The sequence below is a fragment of the Natator depressus genome, chromosome 4 (genome assembly GCF_965152275.1).
Source record: "Natator depressus isolate rNatDep1 chromosome 4, rNatDep2.hap1, whole genome shotgun sequence".
Classification (NCBI taxonomy): Eukaryota; Metazoa; Chordata; order Testudines; family Cheloniidae; genus Natator; species Natator depressus.
In genome coordinates, this window is record NC_134237.1 from 113960584 (window position 1) to 113985630 (window position 25047).

Genomic DNA, 25047 nt, shown 5'->3' on the forward strand with positions numbered 1-25047 from the left:
AAGAAATTATTCAACAACAAAAAATAAGAAATAAAAGGCCAAAACCAAAATTGGAATTAGAGAGTACCTACTGAAAAGCAGGAAAAGAATTGAAATGGTATTTCAGTGAAGCACTGTGGTGTACAAAGGTGAATGGAACTGTGGGTGTGCGGAAACAAACAAGCTATACTGTTGGCCCTGTCTACTTTTTATTCAATGAAAAGAAGATGTAGAATAAGGCAAGATACAATGACCTAAACAACCTATACAATGTCTGCAGACATCCTGAAACTAGCTGGCAAAACCTAGCAGTCTGTATACAGTTATGAACATTTGGACAAGTTCCCACTGATCTTCAGTTAGATGAGCAATGCATAATTGCTGTGAGACAACACAATGAAAAAGTTTGTCAGAATTGGGCTACTTTGCAAAGATTAATTCTTGTTGTATGTCATCTTGGAGAACAAGAGCTGGGCATAACTCCCTGAATCAGGGCAATTATGGAGAAACCTTAGAATTAGTGAGTTCAATGCTTTATTCAAGCAGCATCTGTAAATTTCTAATGCTTTTTCTGCAACATCGAACAGAATTCAGAATGACCTCGTCGAAGCAGTAAGTAATGCCCAACTTAATGCCATTGCCAAATAAATTGAGAAAGTACCATTTGTTGCTATTTTACTTGATAAAACTTCAGCTATTGCCAATAAGTCTTAGCTTTCGACTGTACTGCATTAAGTGACCAAGAATGGCGATGCTATAGAATGCTTTGTTGGTTTTACTGAAGTTAATAACAATTTAACTACCCCTGACCTTTGCCAGCATGCTGAAATGGTGTGACACAAGTTTAAATCCGGTGATAAATTAGTAGCTCAGACATATGATGGTACAGCAATAATGGCAGGTGATGTAAGTAGGCTTCAGAAATGTGTTTGTGAAAAGTTCCCTTGTGCAATTTTTATTCATTGCTGTGCTCATATTTTAAATCTTGTCCTCTGTTTTGAATTGTTAAGCAGAACAGAAAAGCTCTGATCAAACTTTTCAAAAGTGTTGCACAAAACCCAGCAGACTGGAATGCTGTCTTTTTCCTCAGCCAAGAGTTTTCTGACCATCCTTGATGTTTTTCAGTTTTTGTTTCTCCTTTGCCTCTGCAACAAAATCCTTGAAGTGACAGAAGTGGTGTTTGACATTCTTCAGAGCACGATGTATGACACTGGGTTTTGTATTCAGCAGATTTGTGAGACATTAGAGAAAATTCACCAAAAGCGACAAACTTTTGATGAGTTTTGGGAAGAGGTGTCAGAGCTAGGTACATATGAATCTTGGGAAAAAGAGCAAGGGAAGGCCAAGCAACATATATGTGTCTCTTCTTTGAGGTTATTGACAATATCAGTGAATAGCTATCAGTATGATTTGGGAGTGGAGAGAAATTTGAATTTGTCCATACGCTGAATCTAAAAAGATTCAAGGAGCTCCAGACATATTTTCGGGTTGATGTTCTTGAATCTCTGATAGGATCTTATCTGAATATTTTTTTACATTAGCTGTTTGCGTCCCAAACTGTGTGAGCTCTGTACAACTCAGAACAGCTGCAAGGGAAAGGTTCATTTGAACATAAATGAAACTATTTATATGCTGGATTTACATACTTGCTTCTCTAAGGTGAACAAGTTGGCTGTGTTAATTCTGACTATTCTGTACTCTTCAGCCACAGTGGCAAGGTCTTTATCAACTTTAATTCACATTAAGACATTCACATGAAACACCCAGGGAGGTGAACACCTGTCCAACTTGACTTTACTGAATATCAAAAAGAAACTGATTAGGTATCTGCTTAGCTTATCAGATTTTTATGACTTGGTCACCAAGGAGTTTCTCAAAAAAGATAGATGAATGGATTTTTAATTTCAGTAGAAAGATTAGGTAATCACATATTTGTATATTTTCAGCTATCACTATATTTGACTATTAGTATTTGCCAAAATGAATGCATTAAGTTTATTAACTGCTATGTGTATATTAGAAAAACATCTTTTTAATCTGTCATCTGAAAAGTTTTTGCGTGACTTACTAAAAAAAATATCATGGCACACCATTGGGAGATATAGACAGAAATTCAGATCTTCAAACTAGCCAATGGATATTTGATAATATGCTTTGCCATCATAAAAGAATGTAACTATTAAAAAGGAAACAGTAAATGTATATTTAGAAACGAAATACAGCAATTCAATCCCCCCACTCGCTGCTGTGGAAGACAATGAAACTAGTCCTTTGGGGATATGTAGTTTCCTATTCAGCTTAGCATGAGAAAAAGAAAAGATCAAAACAAACCGATTTAGATATTTTGTACACATGGAGAAACAGAAAATGTTATTTTTTTAAAAATTAAGCAAAATATTTTGAGTGGGGAAATAAACTGGGGAAAATGTTGGCTAAATTTATTTAAAGAGATCTAAATCTACAACATATATTAAAAGCTTAAAGATATCCATGACAGTCAATTAATTATGAAATATATAGGCATAGAAGAAAAATTCCAAGCATATTATGAAGAACCTTTTACTAGTGAAAATAGATTAAAGTGACCCACAAGCTGATTAGTCAATCACCCAAATTACCTAAAGTTACAAATAAATGAGGTTTTTTAAGGAAATTCTATTAGAAAGGTATAGAACATGAAATAGAAAAGTTATTAAATAATGAATGGAGGAAAGAACCCTAGATCAGATGGCCCAACCAAGAAGTTATGTAGGAGCTCCAAGAAAGGAACTCATTTATTAAATGTTATTTTTTAAAAAATTAGCTCTTTTCTTAAAATGAGTGTAAAGTGATAAGTACACCAAATCTAAAGAAATATTCACAATTATGTTCTTTATCAGTAGCAGTTGTCACGGGGAGATTAACTACGTTAAAGGAAATGAACCCCTTTGACAGAGTAGGGCCTCCCAGCTGGGCTTGATGATGGACACCTGATGCTAATGAAAGGAAAGAAAAGAAGCTACTGGGTGGGGGGGAATGGAGAAGGGAAATCTCTCTGCAGGCCCTTGCTCTGGGAGCAGAGAGGCACAAACAGGAGCACAGGATGGGCTGGAGAAGAAGACGGCAGGAAGACTGTAGACTCCTGAACGGGCCCCTGGGTCTAGGGATGAAATGTGAATGGAAGCGACTTGATATAATTGGGAGAAGGCCCAACTATAAATGAGAGAAGCAGCCTGTAGACCAAGAGAGTCTTAGCCAATTGATTATAGCTAAGGCTAAGATTTTGTCATGGTTATTTTTAGTAAATGTCACGGACAGGTCACAGGCAATAAAACAAAATTCACGGAAGCCATGATCTGTCTGTGACTTTTGCTGCTGCGGCTCCATGGTTCCTTTGCCTCCATGGTGACTGGGAGCTGTAGGGTCGTCCTCTTTCTCCCCCCTCTCCCTGCAAGGCTGTCCCCAGTCGCTGGAACCCTGAGGAGCACCCCCCTGAGGAGGCTGTTGCCTGTCGCTGGAAACCTTCAGGGGGACCCTGAGGAGGCTGTGAAGTGTTGCTGAAAACCTGCAGGGGGACCCTGAGGAAGCTGTCGCCTGTCACTGGAATACTGCTGGGGCCCCACTGGCTGCCAGCTCCAATCCCGCCGACTCAGGGGATGAAGCAGAAAATGTCATGGAGGTCTCTGGAAGTCACGGCTTCTGTGACTTCTGTGACCTCCATGACATAAATGTAGCTTTAATTATAGCACAAGCCTTGAATGAAGAAGGGAACTTTGGGGTGAAAAGCAGGTAAAGGACTAACTGATGTAGCTGAACTTGCTTTGTTTTACCATTGGACAATAAAGTGACAGCCTGAGGAAAAGTCATCCAGCAGGACATAAGCTGTGGTGTCTGTTCTACTGGGTTGGGAGGCAGGATGGACTGGTAACAACAGGGGGAACTGAGATCCAGAACATTTGCAGTGTTGTGACCGGCCAGGAGGAGACATTCTGTGATAGCAAACCTGTGACAGCAAACTTTTTAATAATGCAGAATCAAAAATACTGTGAGTTTGACCAGAGGATTAAAAAGTATATTATCTACTGTAATGAACAAAGATCAGGTTGGGAGATTTGATTCTATTAAACAATCTCTAATAAAAATAGATTTGTATTATAGTCTTGATAGCTATAGAAAAAAGCATTTGATTGTGTAGAGTGGCATATTTCATCATATGCACAGCAGTATTTTCAAGGGATTATGTGATGTCAGTAAGGAGAAGTCACTATTTCCTATACACAAATCAAACACCCCACACTAGTTTGATGTTGAAGTAGACAGACCACAGTATAGAAGTCACCATGCCTTCACAAGAGGTAATAAATTACTCATCTATGGCACCTGTAATTTTCCCAAATACAGCCAATCATTATAGTAACCTGTTGTCAATTATTACTATGAGGAACATCACAGGAATAACAATGAAAATAGAAATCCTATTCCACACAAACCTGAGTATGTCTGGCTACATAATAATCACAGTTCACTAATCTGCTCTAGTAATGGTGTCTATATAAAACTTACAGTCCTTGGTTTTGGGTCTTGCTAGATGGACTGTTCTAGCAAAAATCAGAAAAGTACTTATGCAGTGCTAGCCAAAAGCCTCTGCCATATTTTGGCTGTAGAGTCCACCAAGGAAACAACCAAAATGACAATAATGACCTACTATCTGTTACTTCAGGCATTTGTTTGGTTGTCATTTTTTTCTTTTCTCCAAACCCATCAGCCCTTGTGCAAGTCATCACTGCTAAGGAATCATATAGGTGTGCTGAGCACAAAATAATATAAATGTGGTAGCATATTTATGTGCAAATGCCCTGTGAAAAGTGCTCATTGTTTTCTTCCACAAGTCATAATTGGAAAGTGTGTAAAACAAGCTCCCTCTTAAATTTGCTCCCTGACCACAGACCACTAATGAGATGGAGTGATGCAAGATCACTCTGAAGGTCATAATGCTCTTAGTTTCTCTTGCACAATGGCCGTCTTCCTACTAATATGGAATAAAATGTGCAATGAACATGATAATATATCACTGCCTCTGAAATTATTATGATATTTATATTCTTCTTTGAGTAATTGTTCCTATAGATGTTCCAGGTGTGTGAACACCCCTTGCTCCTCTGATTGGAGATTCTTGGTAGCAGTGTGCACATGGTCTGCACCTGGGCTCTGAATACACTCATGCTCCAACTTGAGGGCAAATAATTCAGGGTGAAGCCACTGTCACTCCAATTTCTTCTCAAGCACTTGAAGCCTGAGATAGAGCCTGGGGTGTTTGCTTAGTTAGTGCTTTCCCAAGTTTTAGCTAAGCTACTTCCTTGTCCTATATCATATTTTTAATTTTAGGCTTTCTTGATTTACTCACCTTTGCACACAATTCTGTGTATTTTGGGGGCGCTCCCCACACCCTCCCATCCTTCCGCAGTCAGGGCTCACTACCACCCCCTATGGTTTTTAGTTTTTTTGTACAGTATGCCCAAACCCCCAAGTTTTAAACCCTGCCATACCTTCACAGGATCTGTTTCAGTGATGGTCATTCCAGATGTCTCCACTGTCTGGAGGGGACACATATCCTGTCAAAATACAAGATCTGCATGAGATTCAGAAGCAGAGGAAAATGAGGGAAGATAAGGGTAAGTTTCTCCTGATGGTTTGTTTGATGAGTCCTTTCTTTGACTCAGGGCTTGACTACCTGTCCTGTACAATAGGGTCAGTCAGCCAGTCATCTTCAACTTCCACTGCGGCTCTAGCTCCAACAGGTAAAAACCACAGGGCAGCTCCAGAGACTAGCTTAAGACCTCAAAAAAAAAAAACCTAGGCATCCAGATAGGGAGGTGTCACCGTGCCTCTGGGTCACAGCTGAAGATACCAGATTCAGGACAAACTCCTGCGAAATAGGGTGTCTCGCTCCAAACTGGTGGTTATTCTCTTATTAGATATACCAAGCCAGAAACAAAAGTAAACTTCTGTCTCATCACACTGGTTAACAAGAAGTCCAAACTGCAGTCTCCTTAGGCATCCCAGCCCTTGTTTCACCACCCAGACACTAGACTTTATGGTGAGTGGTTATTTAAAACCAGTTTAATCAAAGAAAATGTCCTTCTAATCCCAAGAGATCAGCCACATAGCAAGCTCAATATATTACTCAGGTATTAACCAATAATCACGCTGTTGCCAATCCTTTAGAATATAATATCTAAAGATTTATTTATAAGAGGAAAAGAGAGAGTTAAAATGGCCAAAGAAATCATATTCTGATGTGAGGTAGATACACCCCATCAAGGGGTGTCTGGTCACATACAGTCAGCAGGGAGCTTATGCCCCACCTGCTCAGGTCTGTGATGGCCTAACCCACAAATGAGAGAATGTGACCTATTGGTCAGAGTCCTTGGGCTACCCTTCTTCTCAGGGCAGAGTGACCTAGTAGTCAGGATCGATTGGACCACCACCCGGGGTCTCAGGACCTCAAACAAGGTAGAGCAACAAACAAACAGTCGGGCGGATGGTGGGAGGCTCAGGGCCTCAGGCAGGGTGGAGGAGGAAACAAACAGTCTAAGTAATCTAGCATTCTGACTCTGGTACACTGTAGACAACCACAAGCTTCTAGGCCTATGTGGGGGAGCTGCCACCCTGGTTTGGGGATTGGCAGCAGGGGATAGGGGGACCTACCCAGGGCCCTAGCAGTGGTGTCCCACCACTGGGTCAGCAGGGATCCCACCAAAACAGGCTGATGGGTCTCCCGGTCCTACAACTGGACCAGTACCTATCTCCCCTGGGCCACTTCCTACTCGGTCTCCCAGTACAGTAGTCCATGGGTCTTCTGGGTCTCTGGGTTTGTCTGCTGGTGAGATCTGCAGTGACTCAGTCCCTTCCCAGGTCTCTGCTGGCCATCTGGTGACCACCTGGGGTTTGGCATGCTTGGCCTCTGTGAACTGGGGGCTCCGCAGCTCTGTGGAGGGGGCTCGCAATACGCTTCCACCTTCTTTGGTGGTCCACCCACCTGAGCTGGTCTGCTTCCCTTTATACCCTGTCTCCAGACTGAGCATGCCCAGCAGGGATGGAGGGGCATGGCTTCCCCAGTCTGCAGTGCACACTTAACCCTTGAGGGGCCAGTGCAGTGTTGATACACCCCATCACATATACATATAATCATTTCAAAGTTCTTGGATCAGGTTTGTAGCAGTTATGGAATAAACTGCTGGCTTGTAAAGTCTCTGGTAACTTCCAAAAGATTGGAAGGTCCTCACTCCATTGGTTTGAATGCCCCCTTCAGTGTAAGTCCCTAGTCCAGAGGTCAGAGCAGGAAAGAGGCAAAATGGAGATGCTTCCAGGGTCTTTTATACCTTTTCCCGTGTGGAGGGACTACTCTCAGTCCTAGTTTGTGGAAAATTAAATGCACAAGATGGAGTCCAGGGTCACATGAGTAAGTCACATGTCCTCGCATGCTTTGATGACTCATAGGAGCAGCCATTACCCATATTTTGGCTAAATTTCTTCCATGGCCAATTGTTGCAGCTAAGTGTTCTTTGATGGGCCATCAACTTGAATGGTCCATTCACAATGTGCTGGGCAGAGTGGATGTAAATTGCCTTGTGGGTGTTACCCCAGGAGCAAACACATTTGAAATACTGGTACATAGTGAATATTCATAACTTTAGATACAAAGATGATACATGCATACAAATATGATAATCATATTCACACATCATAACGTTTCCATTCACACCTTACATTTCATACTTTGCATAAGATTTATTGCAGTTGTCTAACAGTGGCAATATTAATTATATAAATGGTCATGTTTCAACCATATAGTGTCGCAGGAGGTACTGCACGGGGAAATCACCTCAGATGTCTCCCACCAAGGAGACCTCACTTTTTGGAGTGGTACAGTCGAGACTTTTAGACCCACCAGTACTGAGTTTCCTGTGCTGACCAAGAAAACGTATTATGCTTCCTGCACTACAAAATCTCTTGACATGCATCCCCATCCAGCACCGATGGCAGCACCCCGTTTAAAACCAGCCAGTCACTGCCATCTCAAAGAGGACAGTGCCAGCATCAGATCCCCTGGTACCCACTCCACCAGCAGAACACAAGCATAGGGGACAATGTTCCCTCTAATTTTTCCCACGCATATGCAGAATGAATTTTGCTGTGTGCACCAATATTGAGGTAATGTGTGGTGGAGGTGGTGATGAGGGGTTCGGAGTATGGGGGGGGCTCAGGGCTGGGGCAGAGGGTTGGGGTGCAGGGGAGGGTCAGGGCTCCAGCTGGGGATGAGGGCTCTGGGGTGGGTCTGGGAATGAGGGGTTCAGGGTGCAAGAGGGGGCTCTGGGCTGGAGCAGAGGGTTGGGGTGCAGGGGGATGAGGGCTCCGGCTGGGGGTGTGGGCTCTGGGTGGGGCCAGGGATGAGGAGTTTGAGGTTCAGGCTGCCCCGGGTCCAAGGCAGGGAGAGCGGGTTCCCCGCAGCCCTCTCTCCTGCAGCATCACCTGGACTGGAGGGAGAGGCGCCTCTCCGCGCTGTGGCAGCTCTGGGGCTGGGGCCAGGGGAGAGGCGCCTCTCACCAGCCACAGCAGTTCCAGGGCAGGGGGAGAGCATCTCTCCCCAGCCGCAGCAGATCCAGGGCTGGGGCTGGGAAGAGGCACCTCTCCCTGCTGCAGCCCTGAGCGCTTGCACAGCCCTTGATAGGCCATGACACTGTGCAGCTTAAAGGAAACTTAGATAGGGGACATTCTGGTGAGCCTGGCTTGCTATCCTTGGCGCCACTGACTATAATATCTGAATCAGTTCTCCAGCACCCCACATCAGAACAGATGGCACCAGGTTCCTGTTATCAAGGGACCTCCAGTCTCCAAGGAGCCTGAATCTCTTCACTGGCCATTGCACTCACCAGTACTGGAAAGATCAACTCCCTCTTCAATATAGGGGTAACATCTCTTCATAGAATCATAGAATCATAGAATATCAGGGTTGGAAGGGACCCCAGAAGGTCATCTAGTCCAACCCCCTGCTCGAAGCAGGACCAATTCCCAGTTAAATCATCCCAGCCAGGGCTTTGTCAAGCCTGACCTTAAAAACCTCTAAGGAAGGAGATTCTACCACCTCCCTAGGTAACGCATTCCAGTGTTTCACCACCCTCTTAGTGAAAAAGTTTTTCCTAATATCCAATCTAAACCTCCCCCATTGCAACTTGAGACCATTACTCCTCGTTCTGTCATCTGCTACCATTGAGAACAGTCTAGAGCCATCCTCTTTGGAACCCCCTTTCAGGTAGTTGAAAGCAGCTATCAAATCCCCCCTCATTCTTCTCTTCTGCAGACTAAACAATCCCAGCTCCCTCAGCCTCTCGTCATAAGTCATGTGCTCTAGACCCCTAATCATTTTTGTTGCCCTTCGCTGGACTCTCTCCAATTTATCCACATCCTTCTTGTAGTGTGGGGCCCAAAACTGGACACAGTACTCCAGATGAGGCCTCACCAGTGTCGAATAGAGGGGAACGATCACGTCCCTCGATCTGCTCGCTATGCCCCTACTTATACATCCCAAAATGCCATTGGCCTTCTTGGCAACAAGGGCACACTGTTGACTCATATCCAGCTTCTCGTCCACTGTCACCCCTAGGTCCTTTTCTGCAGAACTGCTGCCTAGCCATTCGGTCCCTAGTCTGTAGCGGTGCATTGGATTCTTCCATCCTAAGTGCAGGACCCTGCACTTATCCTTATTGAACCTCATCAGATTTCTTTTGGCCCAATCCTCCAATTTGTCTAGGTCCTTCTGTATCCTATCCCTCCCCTCCAGCGTATCTACCACTCCTCCCAGTTTAGTATCATCCGCAAATTTGCTGAGAGTGCAATCCACACCATCCTCCAGATCATTTATGAAGATATTGAACAAAACCGGCCCCAGGACCGACCCCTGGGGCACACCACTTGACACCGCCTGCCAACTAGACATGGAGCCATTGATCACTACCCGTTGAGCCCGACAATCTAGCCAGCTTTCTACCCACCTTATAGTGCATTCATCTAGCCCATACTTCCTTAACTTGCTGACAAGAATACTGTGGGAGACCGTGTCAAAAGCTTTGCTAAAGTCAAGAAACAATACATCCACTGCTTTCCCTTCATCCACAGAACCAGTAATCTCATCATAAAAGGCGATTAGATTAGTCAGGCATGACCTTCCCTTGGTGAACCCATGCTGACTGTTCCTGATCACTTTCCTCTCATGTAAGTGCTTCAGGATTGATTCTTTGAGGACCTGCTCCATGATTTTTCCAGGGACTGAGGTGAGGCTGACTGGCCTGTAGTTCCCAGGATCCTCCTTCTTCCCTTTTTTAAAGATTGGCACTACATTAGCCTTTTTCCAGTCATCCGGGACTTCCCCCATTCGCCACGAGTTTTCAAAGATAGTGGCCAAGGGCTCTGCAATCACAGCCGCCAATTCCTTCAGCACTCTCGGATGCAACTCGTCCGGCCCCATGGACTTGTGCACGTCCAGCTTTTCTAAATAGTCCCTAACCACCTCTATCTCCACAGAGGGCTGGCCATCTCTTCCCCATTCTGTGATGCCCAGCGCAGCAGTCTGGGAGCTGACCTTGTTAGTGAAAACAGAGGCAAAAAAAGCATTGAGTACATTAGCTTTTTCCACATCCTCTGTCACTAGGTTGCCTCCCTCATTCAGTAAGGGGCCCACACTTTCCTTGGCTTTCTTCTTGTTGCCAACATACCTGAAGAAACCCTTCTTGTTACTCTTGACATCTCTTGCTAGCTGCAGCTCCAGGTGCGATTTGGCCCTCCTGATATCTTTCCTACATGCCTTTCAGACTTGAACAGCTCCATTCAGAGGTCTACTTCCTATCCCCTCATATCCTCAGCCATGAGATCTACTCAGAAAGGGGGTCTTCAGGAACCAAACACGTGACTCCTTCAGCAGATTCATATTCTATGTATCATAGAATCATAGAATATCAGGGTTGGAAGGATTGAACTTCAGGGCTTGAACTCACAACCCTGGGTTTAGCAGGCCAATGCTCAAACCACAATGCTCTTCTCCTATGCCCCACCTCAACTGCCCTTTTGGAACCCCTGGGCCACATATGGGGACCAGTGCAACAGGGCACCCTCACACAGGAGAGACTATCAGGAGAGGTAGCCATCTATTTCTCAGGACTCTCCCTCCCTCTCCACCTCATCAGGAACCTATTAAGGGGCAAGAAGTGAGGACTGACAAAGAGGCAACACCATCCACTAACAAGTCCTCTTCCTCATGGTGTAGCCATTTATTTATTTAAAGTGAATTTTATAATGTTGTATTTCATCACCGTGGGTTCAGCTCTGGTGGCTACAGTTTCAAGCTTAACAGAGTGAAAGTCACCTCTGCTACTTGCTTCAGGTTTAGAATCTTTAAGAACACATAAAGACCAAGGGTAGTGACCACACATACATTCACAAGTACAAGGTCTCATCCATTTTACAGGTTTTATTAAAGTTACAATTACCAAAGGCAGGAATAGGAAGAGAGGCACCTCCCTGCAGCCAAAAACAATGCAAATGATGATCCTCCAAAGGGAGGTGACCTGCATCTGGCTTTTGTTCCCTGCATGGCCAGCCTTGTTTTTGCTGATGATCTGGGCAAATTATTTTGGGGAGGCTTAGCCTCCCCAAGCTTCTTATACACGCTTCCCATGCTGGTGATGGACTTTCCTACTTCACCATTGGAAAAGCCTCCAATGAGGGGTGTTTGTGTTGGGTGTGCTCCTACACACTGAGATGCATTTTGAACCATATATCCACAGAGGAATTTTACAAGTGACTGTTTGTTGGATGCCATATTTAGAAACTTTTTTCATGGATGCACAGGGAAAACACCAATCAACGGGTATTTCCTGCACCCAACCTTATATCCTGTCTTTATGCAGTTTTACAGTGTTGTCATATCTGTCAAAGACATCACTTACAGAATTAGCTTGGTCAAATTCTTTGAGGACCTGCCTCAAGTACTCAGTAGTCAATTCAAAGAATGTGTGGAATTTGTCTTTAGACATCATTTCCATGACAGCCAAGGCATCTCTGATGTACACTGTGGTTTCTTTGTTGCATGCTCTTAGCTCATAGATTCTTTCAGCTTGATCTTCCATCTGATGCTCTACTTCAGTGTTGTCTATTCTTCTCATTGTTCCACCAGCACAGAAGAGGGGGGACACAGGCACAGGTCCTATTAGGTGACTAAAAACAGTTGCCATTGAAACATCATCTCTGCATCTTGCTAAGGACAGAAAAGAATTTCTGGACTAATAGCTGCTGTTATTGCCCCTTCCTTGCCAAACTTAAGTCTGGTCTCTTTGGCCATGTCAGTAAATGCTTTGGTGCCAGATTTCTTGACTGGACTAAAGAAGCGACATGTCTCATTAGAATGAAGTGCACCTCTTAAAAATCTCTCCGTTTGTTCTTCACCAACATCTGCTACCTTCAGTAGAGGCTCTTGTATGTCTGATGATGTTACATGTATTCTGGTAAATAAGATGATAAGCAGCTCTGGATATGATTCAGAGTCAAATGGGCTTGTCATATTGTTAATGCCATGGTTGGTAAGAACTGTAACATGCTCTTCATCACTTTTCAGTGAAGAAGCAAAGACTTATTTGTGGACTTTGTCTTCACTACTGAACTTGTTAGGTCACTTCTTTCTTTCATAGCTTTTGCATATTCACTCAGGACATGTCTTGTGATACTCCATCTGACAAGGGCATGCTTCTTTCTTGTCAGTCCTACAATCCCACTGCTGCCCTTTGAGTCCTTGATGACAGTTTTCTTGTTCCCATGTCACTCCAAATTTCCCTGAAAGAAGCAGGAGTCTGATGTACAACAAATTCCTCAGATTCAAAGGCACTGTGTACTTCTTCAGGGAAATTTAACATAGAATGTAGATTGATTGGCATCCACCTGGCATAACTGGGCCTGTCTGCAATAAAGAAGCATAGAACCATGGCATGCTATGAATGTAGGTGAAGTTTCCAATCACCCTCTCATTCTGCATGGACATTTAGAAGTAGTAGCTGCATAACCTGGAGCAAATGATCCCAGAACTTGAATGCAGGAGACTGAGTGACACAGTGTCTGGCATAGTTCACAACTGAAAGAGCCTATCTCAGGTCAGACTGTCAGAAAACAGGGTGGACACCCTCTTCTAGTGCTATATTCTATAACTAGACTTCAAACCAACAACAAGCATGCACTCCTGGATTACTACATTAGTCTTACCATGGAACCACAGACAGTACCCTTTTGTTTTCCAGCACATCTTGCCATCCAGAAAAGCTGGACTAAGCGATGAAAGTAAAACCAAAAATCACGATGCATTAGATCATTCCTGACCCCAAAGGGCAAGTCACTTACCCCAGATCAATGGATGCTCTTGCTCTCACACCAAAGACAACACTGAAGCCAATTTATCTAGTAAACTAGCTAAAGATTTATTAGTGAAGAAAAAGAAATGAGAGTTATTGAGAAGTTAAAGCAGGTAAAATACATTACAAGTGAATCATAATTTGTAAATCCAAATGATTAGCAGAGGTGTAGTAATCTGCAGGTTTTCTGTAAGTCTCTCAGGGTTACCGCAGATAGTTTTGGGGAATCTCTGTCTTACATCTGGAAGACCCCCTGAAGGTATCCAAACAGCCCAGAGATACAGAATCACTCCCAGAGTTAATTTTTATAGCTGGTTTCCCTGGAAAGCAATCTACCAAGTGCTCCCATCACAGCTGGAACTCTCCCTTTGTTGACTAAACACAGACAAAAAGTTTGTGGATTTTCCATTGCTGAACACAGTGATCCATGATTTGAAGTTAACATGCTTCTTCATTTATAGTTCCAAGGCTCCGATCCTGTTTGATGGGCAATTATACATAATGCCTTTAGTTACAGCCAATCTTTCATTAGTTTCATGAACAATGTGATAGCCAGAAACAATCCTTAATTAGTTTTCATGCAGTTTACACATCGAACATATCCTCATCTTAGCACTAATACATACTTCTGCTCTAAGGCTAACTAAGTACAAGGATAACAATCACAGGAAACAAATAGGCAAATCAATACCATTACATTCCTTTGAACTATTCTAACATACAAGTGAATTGGTATACTTAACACATCTTTGAGATTCACACCCAAGTGAATTGTTCTGAGACTCTGACCTGAGCTGGCCTATCAGTGTCACACTTAGGGAGTGTCTACACTTACCATTTAAAGAGCAAAAAGTCCCTTTTTTGCACTAAAACTGCAGGCACATCTACACTTGTTAATGATTTTTTTCAGTGAAACTCAGAAGTTTCACCACAAAAAGAAAACCACCTTCACGAGAGGCATATAGCTCTTATGTCTGTTCTTTTTGCGCTGTTGTGAAAGTGAAGACACGTTCTACCAGTGTAAACTCCTTTTGGCCTCTGAAGGCTATCCCACAGTTCCAAAAGTGACTACTCTGGCTAGCATCTTGGCTGCTCTGACGCGAGGTAAACGGACGTCCGCCCCTCCCACTGTAAGCCCTGGGAAGTTTGAAACTCCCTTTCCCTTTGCTTGTAGATATGGCAGGGAAAGCAGGCAGACAGCAGGGTTTTTTTTAAAAAAAATGCCACGAAAGAAACAAGGAAGTAATAGGGCTGCTGGGACATGAAGCAGGGCAGCACAGGGCACTGAGCAGGGACCCAGAATGCCCTCCGCTCACTCCCCCCTTCCCACAAGACCTATCCAGAGAGCTGCACTGTGGGATAGCTGCCCTACAGCGCTGCTCTCATCAGCGATGGAAGTGCTGGTAGTGTAAACACTCTCCGATGCCTGAGGAATTGGGTGAGTACACAAGCCAGTGCTTTACAGTCACAAGGTCCCTATCACTGATGAAACTTACAGTGCAAAAGCTCTACAAGTGTAGACATACCCTTAGTATACATTCCCCGATGTCTGAAATTTCTCCAGTAGTGGGGCATATACTGAGTTACAGCATCATCAAGCTCTTTAATGACATGTTGTAAGGACTTGATGGCTTCAGACTCAAACACTTTTTGCATGTCAGTCAACATTTTCCAGACAAATGCTGGAACTAAAAAAGCACCTCCTCCCTGCTTAGGCCATTTAACAAATAAATAACAGAGCACTCTGGACCTCAAATGAAGCCTCACAGAGCATGGGTGAATTGCTTACCAACAAGCATTTGATCTGGAGAACAAGCTGCATGACCATCAAAATCAACAAGAAGGTCTAGCAATCCTGCGTCTCCCCAAAATTTCCCAATATATGAAACAAAACAGCACAGTGTGTGGAAACCACCCCAGAGAATCACATTGCTACTAAGTTCATTTGGGAGAGTCCATTTCACTTGCTTAGAAACAGCATAGAGCTGCTGATCCATGGTCTGAACAGCATGCTTCTGCCCTAGAGTTGCTGACATTTCCTTACATTTCAACACTGTAGTATAGACCGTGGCCATTTCAGCTGGTTTGGCATTCGCAATAGGTGCATATGCAACTGCTGTGTAGGTGCTCTTCTTTGTCACAAGCTTCTGATTGAAACCAGTCCAAAATGGAGTCATCTGCATGTGAACAATACCAACATCATGTGATATTGGTAGGTAGTAGTCCCAAACAACCCCAGGAGAAATCTCAGACAATGTTCATTTGTAGGTGCCAAGTGTTTATTTTCTCAAATATGTTTTCATATTAAGTTGGTTCTGGATGTGTTTTAGGTTTTTCAAATGCTGCATGCTGCATAAGAGATGAGTAAGAGACTTTTCTCTCAGATGCTTCAGTGATATTTCCTGTGATGCTGGACTATCTGCAGACTGTTCTTGAAATACCACTCTAGCCAGGAAGGTTTTCTTTCCATCAGTTGTCTCTGTTGATGTCTACTGTGATGGGTTCAGTCACAGAGACCCCCTTGGGACTGTCACCTGACGTGCTGAAACTATCTCTGAGCCCCTTTTTTCCTGTCAGCTTGGGGCTTCCAGAACCCTGTCTTGTTGAGCCAGACACACAAGCCTGCTGCAACACAGACCCAGGGTTTGAACCATGTCCCCAAAGCTGCAGGCTTTAACTGAAAACTACTCAGCAGGTACTCCTGTCTCCAGCACCCAGACACCCAGCTCCCAATGGGATCCAAACCCCAAATAAATCCATTTTACTCTGTATAAAGCTTATACAGGGTAAACTCATAAATTGTCCACCCTCTATTACACTGATAGAGAGATATGCACAGCTGTTTGCTCCCCCAGATATTAATCACTAACTCTGGGTTCAATAATAAACAAAAGTGATTTTATTAAGAATAAAAAGTAGGATTTAAGTGGTTCCAAGTAATAGCAGACAGAACAAAGTAAGCCATCAAGTAAAATAAAGCAAAAACACGCAAGGCTAAGCCTAATACATTTAAGAAACTGAATACAGTTAAATCTCATCCTCAGAGATTTTCCAATAAGCTTCTTTTACAGACTAGATTCCTTCCTAGTCTGGGCCCAATCCTTTCCCCGGTACAGACCTTGTTAGTTCCAGAAGGCATCTTAGGTGAAAAGCAGGGGATTCCACATGACTGGGAGCCCATTTGTTCTGTTCCACCCCCTTTAATAGCTTTGGCACAAGGCGGGAATCCTTCGTCTCTCTCTGGGTTCCCACCCTTCCTTCTAAATGGAAAAGCACCAGGTTAAAGATGGATTCCAGTTCAGGTGACATGATCATATGTCCTGTGAGACTTCATTACCCACTCGCTGGTACACAGGTATACAGGAAGTCTTATGAGTAAACAGAGCCATTTACAACCATTTGTCCTGGAAAATGGGAGCCATCAAGATTTCAAATCACCGTTAATGGCCCACATTTTGCATAATTACAATAGGACTTCAGAGTTATATTTCATAGTCCTAGTTTTAGATACAGGAATGATACATTCATACAAATAGGATGACCACACTCAGTAGATTATAAATTTATAATGATACCTTACAAGAGACCTTTTGCATAAAGCATATTCCAGTTACATCATATCCATGCTTATAAACATATTTTTATAAAAATATGGAGTGCAACATCACATCTACATTATCATCTCCTTCATGGATGAGATTTCTGCCAGCACAAAGGAGCATAATTCCATTTGCAATGAACACACCTCCCTGGAGTCTTTTTTCTACTTCACTGTTTGCAGCAGTAGTGCTGAACCGCATCAGCTCATCATAATTGATGCAGAATCAGTGAAGGTCCAGTATGCCAACTAAACTGTGAGCCCCAAATCCATGGTATAGCTGTGCAGCACCGTGCCCCAGAAAAAAGATTCATGTGCACTGGTGTGAAAAATCTGGAATTTTTAAATACTATACACTCTGCAACTGAGAGGCACCTTCTGTGAATGTCTTCTGAAGGATGGTAACTCATTGCTGCTTGAATTATATGCCTCTTTCAAGCAAAGGACAAACTCCAGCACCAACTGGGGCACAAAAGTAGCTGACCTCTACGATCACCTGGCTTTGGGTCATATTCTGAGGCTTTCTTTTTTGGCTATTTCAGACTGAAGGATTGACGCGGCATTATAAAAGACCATTTGTTTATTTGAAAGCTGTTCACCACACACAGTCACCTGAAGAACATCCACAAAACACGTGGATGACTTAAAATCCTGCTTCAGATTACTAGCAGCTTGGATCACATCAGCTAATGTTGTTATGCTGCCTAGAATAATGGTAGTCTTGCCTTGTCCACGCTGTGCATGAAATGAAATTGCAGAACCATAGTGTTTTTCTAATCTTGCCTGCAATTTGCTACTGGAATAGCTTGCAGTATCTATATCTGAGGGAAGTATGGCTTTGTAGCAGCTTGGACAGGATAAAATCCTTCGTGTTGTACATAAGATCACAGTCTAACTCCTCAATCAGCTAATAAAATGCAATATCATAAGGTGTCTGTATTGTTGTAGTATAACTAGATGGCTTTGTTTTAAGATTTGTTTTATTCAAGTAGGAAAAAAGGTACTTTGAGTGACAAACTGCATTCTTAGAAATTAAGTCTTTCACAGATAATATGCACAACATGTCATCATCTCCTCTGTGAAGTGACTTCTCCCTTAGATTGGTTGCTCTCTCAAATGTTTCTAATTTATTAAGTTTCTTGCCTTTGTGTGTTTTTCTCAAGCAAACAATGCAACAGGACCAATCAGTGAAGGTGGCTATAGAAGCAGGTGAACATGATGCTCTCTGAGATTCAGCATCTGTTTTCTTTCATGAGTTCAATACAACTCTGACATGTGCCAAATTAGACTTTGTTATGTATTTCTGAAAGCAACCCCTGTGATAGCATATTGGCTGCACATCATCAAAACTAGAAAACTCATCCAGTAGCTGCCAGTACAATTCATCTCTCCTGCCTTCTGCTGCCAGCATCACCAAATTCTGGCCAGCACTGGTGGCTTTTGACAGTTTTGCGTTCTTTATATTTTCTTGACAAATAATACATTTTTCAAAGTTTATGGAGAGTCTCTTTTCTCTTTGATGTAGCTTTTGGAGGCTTGTATCCTCCATGTCTTCATGTGCTGAAACTTCCCTGTAGAGGTTGTCAGGTTCTGGGCTGCAATCCAGACCAGTGAGGAGTTGTGTCACTACATTCCCTGTAATCCTAAATGCTTCAAAAGGCTCTGCTGCAGTAGTTCTCTTGTCTGGACACTCGCTGCCAGCATACAAGCCTACATGGAGAGTCTGTGGGTTAAGCAGCTCTGATTCAGCAATTCTGATTCCAGCAGCCTCCACAAACTACAACAAGTGGACTCATTTTATTGAATATTTGCCTCCGGAACAAAGAGATCAATGCTCCAGGACAGGGGTGGCTAACCTGAGCCTGAGAAGGAGCCAGAATTTACCAATGTACATTGCCAAAGAGCCACAGTAATACATCAGCAGCCCCCCATCAGCTCCCCCTCTCCCAGCACCTCGTGGTGTGCGGGAGGCTCGGGGGGAGGGGGAGGAGCAAGGGCATGGCAGGCTCAGGGGAGGGGATGGGAAAGGGTGGAGCAGGGTCAGGGCCTGTGGCAGAGCCAGGGGTTAAGCAGTGAGCACCCCCTGGCACTTTGGAAAGTTGGCGCCTGTAGCTCCAGCCCCAGAGTCAGTGCCTATGCAAGGAGCCACATATTAACTTCTAAAGAGCCACATGTGGCTCCGGAGCCACAGGTTGGCCACCCCTGCTCCAGAAACTCATCCCTAAAGACCAACTAGTTGCCAAGGCCTCATTATAGGCATCTGGGGCACAGCAGACCTGGCCTCCTGATTTATGGCAGCAGCCATAGTGATGGACCACAAGTCCTAGTAACAGTCCTCTGGAATTCATAGATAGTCCAGAATGCAGTGGAGGATCTTCTGTTCGAGGGCCATAAGCTCTTCAACACCATAATGGATGTATCCCTCCATTCCTGAAAGGATTCCAGAGTGACTTTTCAACCTTTTGGAATCTGTACTCCTGCACCTAAAAGAAGTTACAGCAGATCATAAACAGCCCACAGGTCCCACCCAGTCCAGTTCCCAACATATCACAGGGCTGAAGAACCACATAAGAAAAGACCTAGATTCCAAAGGAATAGACAATCAGCTTCTACATCTGTGACTACCCAGCCATCAACCTCCACTAACTGGCCATTTTAATATGTCAGATGAGAGCTACAAGTCACTCTGCCACTTGAATCTTATGATGTTTCATCTTTCGACTTCCCACCACCTGGGGACTGTCTTTCCTCAAACACTCATGGGAATAATTGCTAAAGATGGATGGGTGCTAGAAGTCATCACATCAGACTATGCCATTCACTTCAGTTCCATCCCTCTCCATCACCCATCTCTTTTCAGGGACCCATTTCATGAAGATCTCTTAGGTCAAGAAGGAGAATCTCTCCTGCAACTGGGTGCTGTGGAAGCAGTTCCCTCTTACATAGGGCAAGGGCTCCACTCCAGATACTTTCTAGTATCCAAGAAGAAAAGCGGGATTGTGATGGGGTGTACCAGGCCCTTTGAGGCCCTCTGGAAGGCCCAACTGTCCTACTACACCCTGCCCCAGAAAAAAGGGAAGTAGAGCTGGGTCCTCCAAACTGCCTAGAAAGGCTGCAGGGTAGGCAGCCAATCAGAGCCTAGCAGGCTCATATAAAAGGAGTTGCAGGGCCTGAACAGCTCAGATGCTGGCTGAAGCCAAAGGAAGATATATGGTGTTCCTAGCTGGTTGAGGAAGCTTCAGCAGCTGGACAGAGCAACTGCTGGCTGGGACCAGGAAGGCTGAGAGACTCCATTGAAACAAGAAAAGGAGTACTTGTGGCACCTAAGAGACAAACAAATTTATTTGAGCATAAGCTTTCATGAGCTACAACTCACTTCATTGGATGCATATAGTGGAAAATACAGTGGGGAGATTTTATATACACAGAGAACATGAAACAAAGGGTGTTACCGTACACACTGTAACAAGAGTGATCAGGTAAGGTGAGCTATTACCAGCAGGAGATCGGGGGGGGGAATCTTTTGTAGTGATAATCAAGGTGGGCCATTTCCAGCAGTTGACAAGAATGTGTGAGGAACAGTAGGGGTGGGGGTGGGGGGGAATAAACATGGGGAAATAGTTCTACTTTGTGTAATAACACATCCACTCCCAGTCGTTATTCAAGCCTAAGTTAATGGTGTCCAGTTTTCAAATTAATTCCAATTCAGCAGTCTCTCGTTGGAGTCTGTTTTTGAAGTTTTTTGGTTGAATTGCCACTTTTAGGTCTGTAATCGAGTGACCAAAGAGATTGAAGTGTTCTCCAACTGGTTTTTGAATGTTATAATTCTTGACATCTGATTTGTGTCCATTTATTCTTTTATGTAGAGACTATCCAGTTTGGCCAATGTACATGGCAGAGGGGCATTACTGGCACATGATGGCATATATCACATTGGTAAATGTGCAGGTGAATGAGCCTCTCATAGAGTGGCTGATGTGATTAGGCCCTATGATGGTGTCCCCTGAATAGATATGTGGACACAGTTGGTAACGGCCTTTGTTGCAAGTATATTGTCAAGGTTCCTTCCCCACTCTGAACTCTAGGGTACAGATGTGGGGACCTGCATGAAAACCTCCTAAGCTTACTTTTACCAGCTTAGGTTAAAACTTCCCCAAGGTACAAACTATTTTACCTTTTGCCCTTGGACTTTCGCTGCCACCACCAAATGTCTAACCGGTTTTCTTATTAGGAAAGAGCCCATTTGGAAACGTCTTTCCCCCCAAAATCCTCACCAAAATCTTGCATCCCCTTTCCTGGGGAAGGTTTGATAAAAATCCTCACCAATTTGCATAGGTGACCACAGACCCAAACCCTTGGATCTTAAGAATAATGAAAAAGCATTCAGTTTCTTAAAAGAAGAATTTTAATAGAAGAAAAAGTAAAAAGAATCACCTCTGTAAAATCAGGATTGTAAATACCTTACAGGGTAATTAGATTCAAAACATAGAGAATCCCTCTAGCCAAAATCTTAAGTTACAAAAAGACACAAAGACAGGAATATCCATTCCATTCAGCACAGCTTATTTTCTCAGCCATTTAAAGAAATCATAATCTAACGCATATCTAGCTAGATTACTTACTAAGTTCTAAGACTCCATTCCTGTTCTGTCCCCGGCCAAAGCATCACACAGACAGACACAGACCCTTTGTTTCTCCCCCGCTCCAGCTTTGAAAGTATCTTGTCTCCTCATTGGTCATTGTGGTCAGGTGCCAGTGAGGTTATCCTAGCTTCTTAACCCTTTACAGGTGAAAGGGTTTTTCCTCTGGCCAGAAGGGATTTTAAAGCTGTTTACCCTTCCCTTTATATTTGTGACAAATAGGTTTCTGGGTTAGTGTTTTTGGTGTGTAGTTGCTGGTATTTGCTTCAGTTTGGGGGGCTGTCTGTAAGCAAGGACTGGCCTGTCTCCCAAGATCTGTGAGAGTGATGGGTCATCCTTCAGGATAGGTTGTAGATCCTTGATGATGCGTTGGAGAGGTTTTAGTTGGGGGGTGAAGGTGATGGCTAGTGGCGTTCTGTTATTTTCTTTGTTGGGCCTGTCCTGTAGTAGGTAACTTCCCCTTCTGGCTCTGTCAATCTGTTTCTTCACTTCAGCAGGTGGGTACTGAAGTTGTAAGAATGCTTGATAGAGATCTTGTAGGTGTTTGTCTCTGTCTGAGGGGTTGGAGCGAACGCGGTTGTATCGTAGAGCTTGGCTGTAGACAGTGGATCGTGTGGTGTGGTCTGGATGAAAGCTGGAGGCATGTAGGTAAGTATAGCGGTCAGTAGGTTTCCGGTATAGGGTGGTGTTTATGTGACCATCGCTTATTAGCATCGTAGTGTCCAGGAAGTGGATCTCTTGTGTGGACTGGTCCAGGCTGAGGTTGATGGTGGGATGGAAATTGTTGAAATCATGGTGGAATTCCTCAAGGGCTTCTTTTCCATGGGTCAAGATGATGAAGATGTCATCAATGTAGCGCAAGTAGAGTAGGGGCATTAGGGGACGAGAGCTGAGGAAGCGTTGTTCTAAGTCCATCATAAAAATGTTGGCATACTGTGGGGCCATGCGGGTACCCATAGCAGTGCCGCTGATTTGAAGGTATACATTGTCCCCAAATGTGAAATAGTTATGGGTGAGGACAAAGTCACAAAGTTCAGCCAACAGGTTTGCTGTGACATTATCGGGGATACTATTCCTTACGGCTTGTAGTCCATCTTTGTGTGGAATGTTGGTGTAGAGGGCTTCTACATCCATAGTGGCCAGGATGGTGTTTTCAGGAAGATCACCGATGGATTGTAGTTTCCTCAGGAAGTCAGTGGTGTCCCGAAGATAGCTGGGAGGGCTGGTAGCCTAGGGCCTGAGAAGTGAGTCTACATAGCCAGACAATCCTGCTGTCAGGGTGCCAATGCCTGAGATGATGGGGCATCCATGATTTCCAGGTTTATGGATCTTGGGTAGCAGATAGAATTCCCCTGCTCAGGGTTCTAGGGGTGTGTCTGTGCAGATTTGTTCTTGTGCTTTTTCGGGGAGTTTCTTGAGCAGATGGTGTAGTTTCTTTTCTTTTTGCAGATACAGACTAACACGGCTGCTACTCTGAAACCCGTCCATTGGCAAAAAGACTGGGAAGAAACCCTGCTCAAGCAGGGATAAGTGAAGATCTCCAGGCACAGAGGCCTGGGAGAGAGATCCATGACAAGAAGGGTCAGAGACTGTTATAACTTCTCTCTTGGTGAAGGGGTCTGAGGGAAAGAACCCCTGAGAGAACAGGACAGAGACTGTTAGACTCTCTAGACAAGGAGGCCTGGACAGACCCTGATTAAACAGGGAACAGGCCAAAGACCCAAGAAGCTGAGGGGACACAGTGGGAAGCATCCCAGGGAATGCAACAAATAGACATTAGAGAAGGAAGCAGCATGTAGCTGCTAGTTGCAGGGTTCCTAGGTTGGAACCTGGAGTAGTGGGTGGGCCTGGGTCCCCCCACCGGTCACAGGCAGAGTGGCCAAAGGCCAAGGAAGTGACAAGTTTTGTTTGGAACCCAAGAAGGGGACAAGTTTCGTTTGGAACTTGAGAAAGGAACTAGTGCTTAAACAGGCCCAGAGACGAGACTATGGACCTTGGGGAGGGCTGACTGTTTGTTGGACTGTGTTTTGTTTTTTCACATACAGACTATGAGTGACTCAGCCGTCGGGCTGAGTCACTGAAGACCTACTGCAAAGCAGAGAGTGCAGGCATGCACCCAGCCAGCAGGAGATGCTTGTGAGGGGCCAGTGGCCACACCATTACAGGGATGGAGACTAATCTTGAACCTCAAAACACTGAACACATTTATTCAGACAGAGGTTCAGAATGGTAACCTAAGCAGCAATAATACCATCTCTAGATCCAGAGGACTGGTTTGTGGCCCTCGACCTCCATAATGCATACTTTCATGTTGCAATTTATCAGCTCTCAGACGCTTTCTTTAGTTTGTGGTCAGCCACAAACATTATCAGTATTGGACACTTCAGCCCTTTGACTGCCCCAATGGTCTTCACAAAGGTTTTTGTTGGTGGTGATGTCGCAATTCCATAACGAGCAGGTCATTTTTCTACCTGTCTTCTTCCTAAAACCACACAAGACCTTCGAGGAATGTCAACTTCATATGTTAGATGGGCCCTCACCTTTTATGGTGAAAGAACTAAGCCCTTTCACAAGTCCACCCAACTCTTTGTAGCAGTAGCAGAAAGGATGAGAGGGCTCCCTGTGCCACCCCAAAGAACTTCATCCTGGATAACCACCTGTATCCAAGCTTGCTACGAGCAGGTGAATGTTCCACCTCCTGGAAATGATGACCGCTCATTCCACAGGAGCCCAGGCTTCATCAGCAGGATTCCTTGAGCAGGTACTGATTCAGAATATCTGCAGGGCTGCAACCTGGTCATTACATCCCACTACACCATCATCCAACAGGCCCAAGATGACAGCAGTTTCAGAAGAGCAGTGTTATTGTCAGCACATCCATGAACTCCAAGCCCTCCTTTGAGTACTGCTTGTGAGTCACCCAGCATGGAATGTATAGGGCAAGCACTCAAAGAAGAAAAAAGGATTACTAACTTTTCGTAACTGTTGTTGTTCGAGATGCGTTGCTCATGTCCATTCCATGACCCACCCTCCTACCCCTCTGTTGGAGTTACCAGCAAGAAGGAACTGAAAGGGTGCAAGGCTATCGGCACCCCTTATACTAGTATATATGTGTGTGACTCCATACGGCACTAGAGCCGGACCTACAGATACCACTAAGGGAAAAATCTCTGGCAACAGTGTACACAGCGTGTACACACCTAACATGGAATGGACGTGAGCAACACATCTCAAAGAACAACAGTTACAAAAGGTTAATAACCATTTTTTAAGATTGCTGTCAAAGTATCCTGATCACCATGCGCAAAACATATCACTTACGCCATTCCAACGATATGACATTACAGTATTGGGTACTTTGACTTGTATACCTGTGCTAAGGGATTTATGTTTATGTTTT

At 44.1% G+C, this 25047-nt stretch overlaps 1 long non-coding RNA gene across 1 annotated transcript; it reads left to right on the forward strand.

The window, feature by feature from the left end:
* Positions 1-427: 427 nt before the first annotated feature.
* LOC141985973 (uncharacterized) lies at positions 428-24821 on the forward strand. Its single transcript, XR_012639083.1, has 3 exons — positions 428-591; positions 5513-5630; positions 23097-24821. It is a non-coding gene; the product is annotated as an uncharacterized LOC141985973 (long non-coding RNA).
* Positions 24822-25047: the final 226 nt, after the last annotated feature.